This window comes from Empidonax traillii, unplaced genomic scaffold, assembly GCF_003031625.1.
Source record: "Empidonax traillii isolate 1590-97213 ecotype Southwest subspecies unplaced genomic scaffold, ASM303162v1 scaffold1708:size70891, whole genome shotgun sequence".
In the NCBI taxonomy this organism is placed as follows: Eukaryota; Metazoa; Chordata; class Aves; order Passeriformes; family Tyrannidae; genus Empidonax; species Empidonax traillii.
This window is the reverse complement of record NW_020956901.1, coordinates 15,001-18,235: the sequence shown is the minus strand read 5'-3', so window position 1 is coordinate 18,235 and position 3,235 is coordinate 15,001.

Here is a 3,235-nt window from a genome sequence, read left to right as displayed (position 1 = left end):
GGGGGGGAAAGAAAGGATTAATAATAATAAAAAAGGAATGATCCCAGGCCACTCCTCGAGATTTGCCAAACGCTAACGGGAAGCTGAATTTCTGTTCCTTTCGGACCTCTCCTTCTGCCTCCAAATAATTATTCAGGCTCCTGATCCTGTCGTGACTCAAACTTCATCGACCAAGGCTTTTCATTTAAGCAGACCTTTGCCTCTTTGCTTGCCCACCTTTTGTACCTTTCTGATTCTGTCATGGGGACTTTTACGAGCAAGAAATACAGCCTCAAAGTGAACGGTTAAATATGCCCGCACACTTTGAGTGACCCTTATTTATTATCGTTTACTTAGACATTTTTAATTCTTGTTTATAATTCTTGTTTTCCTAGTTGTCTGGTTGTTTTGTTTTTTTTTTTTTTTTTTTTTTTTTTTTTTTTTTTTTTTTTTTTTTTTTTTTTTTTTTTTTTTTCCTTGTAAAGTTATTTCGGTATTTTGGGGAGAAAAAAAAAATCTGTACCCTTTTGCTTTCTTTTGTAACACTAATTATTATTATTATTATTATTATTGTACTTTTGAACTGTGCAATATTGTACGATGATTCTTAAAGCACTGCTTTTATTTGAATGGTGAGGAAAGGGTTTTTAGCATTGTAAACCTGCATTCGTTCATGTTGTACAAACATAAAAAAGAATTAAGAGCGAAGGAAAGTGAGAAGAGAGGAGCAAGGCGTGGGAATTAACATCAGCCCGGTTATGCGAATAAAATAAGGGAGATTCGGTGAGCTGGGCGCTTTAAGTGAAGGACAATCAACTTTAGGGTAATTTTAATTTATTTGATATGATGTACAGTTTTCTTCTAAAGTCCATTGAGTATGTGGATTTTAATAGGCAGAAATCAAGTGAGGAGTGGACACCTCTAGTCTCTCTCTGTCTTAGTGTCTACTCACCTGTTGTCTGACCATTGTTTGCTGTCTTCCCAAGGGTTTGGGTTGGTTGGTTCCTTTATTTTATTTTAAATTTTGTTTTCCCCTTTCGGTTGTACTCTCTGCCCTCTCGCTTTCTGTTAGGGATCGGTCCTATTTTTAAAACAGCCTATATTGTTATAAACTTAATGTTGTGGTGGAAAAAAAAAATCAATAAAACCCATTCCTTATCATTTTTTTAAGTGTGGTTTTGGATGGGGGAAAAGAAAAAAAAAAAAAGAGAGAGAGAGAGAGAAAATATAAGCAACGGCAACAAATAATAATAAAAAGAAATAAACAAAAAATAACCCAGGGGTTTTCTGGGAGCGCTACCGGCCCTGCTCGGGGTGCGGGGGCCAGGGCACGGAGCCGCCCCTGCCGGGAATCCTTGGAGCAGGTGTCCGGAGGCCCCTCCGATGGGAAGCGGATCGGGGGTGGCGGGGGGGGGGGAACTTTCCCACCTCCGGCGACTCGGTAACCCCGAGGGAAGGGTCGCAGACTCCCAGGGAGCTCCCTGGGACGGGGGAGGGCGAGGGGTGTCCCTTCCCACGGGAGGGCCTCCTCCCCTTCCCGGGGGCTTCCCCTGAACTTCTGGCCGCCTCTTCCTCTGCGTCCCCCACCGGTACTGCCCTTCCCATCTCCCCCTCCTCCGGGGGCTGCCGTAGGGTGTCCAACCCCCCCGGGCTGCGCCCTCTGCCCACGGCCGGAGCCGTCACGCGTGCTAATACCCCCGGCAGGGTTATTTGGAGATAGGATCGCTCTCCGCTTCCCGCAGATTGGCCCGAATCGACATGTTGATAGCGCCGAGGGCAGGATTTCGGGCCAAAGAAATCAAAATAAAACTCAGCGTTGCGAAAAGATAATCCTGCGTTTTCTTTTCGTTTGGGATAAAAACCCCGGCAATGGGTCATAAATGAAAAATAAACAGAGTTTCGGAGTCAAAATACGGTGCTGGTTGTGTCGCCTACAAACAGAGCGATGCCTTTGCTGTTTGCAGTACCAACTTTGGGACAAGTCGCTTGCAGCCCATTAAAAATATTGTTGTCATAGTAAATAGGTCCTTCCATTTTACAGCGCGGCAGCACGATGTTATCAAATGGCAAGGAAAAAAAGCTCATTTATTCCTGGTCAGTACCCGGAAAACGATTCCGGACCCTCCCGGTCTTTCCCTAGCCGAGGAAGGAGCCTTCTGGACTCCAGCGCGGCCCCGGCCCCGCAGCGCGGCCTTTGCGCGGGTGCGGGCACCAGCGGGCACCGGTCCGTCCTGCCTGTCCCGGGACTGCCAGGGCCATTTCCCAGGGGAATGAATCTTGGTGGGGTTGATGGAGTTCAGCAGGATTTTTTTTTTTTTTAATTAAGGGGAAAAAAAAAAAGAAAGAAGCAAAAAAAAAAAAAAAAATCTAACCATATTCCAGCTTTCCTGCTTCCCGCTGCTCTCGCACACCGCAGCATCGACAGCAGACAGATGCTGTGAAACTGCTGGGTGAAGTTGGGCGGGAGGCTGAGGGCCTGCGAGCCCGGTTCGCTGCCCCACGAGCAACCCCTCTCCCGCAGCCGGGATTTCTCCACACCCGGCCGGGAGGGATCCCTCGGAGCGGGATGCTCCCTCCTGTTCGCATCGGCAGCAAGCCGAGCCTGGCGCTCAGGCTTTTCTCAAGCCTTCAGAAAGTCTCCCCAAACTCCATCCTATCCCTCAACACTTCAGCTAAACGGGAAGCGAGCTGTTTAATGTCTCTCTTCCAAGGGAGATGCCCACCGAGCGAGGGCTCCGCCAGCCCCGGCTCTTCCCGCTGCCCTGCGCCGCTCCCGGGAGGGGAGCGCCGGCCTGGAGCCGGCCAGGAGCGGGACAGGTTAACGAGGGAAACCCCCCCTCCTCCCGCACCTTTGGCCCTGCCTAAGGTTTCTGGCGATCCCACATCACTCTGGGACGGAGTGAAAGCAATCGCTTTGAGTGGTGGAAAAAGAATTCATCTCCCCAGAAACAAAAATTGTTTGGCGGGGAGGTGGGTGCGATTCGAAGAAAGTTGCTTCGTTCCCCTCGGTTGTTGGCAACTCCGCGGCCGCTTCTGTTTACTGCTGCAACCCCGCTCGGCAAATCTCTGCCTTTGTTTGCAATTCGAGAGATAACACGGTTCTTCTCGGCCACTGTTTTGAGCTTGGCTGAACAGAACTAGCTCGTCTGTTTGTGGTCGAAACACACATGTATTTCTTTTATTTGGTAGTAAATAGAGGTTGTCTGTGTATAGCAAACAGCGGGGGGAAACATATAAACTTCCCAACCACCAGATT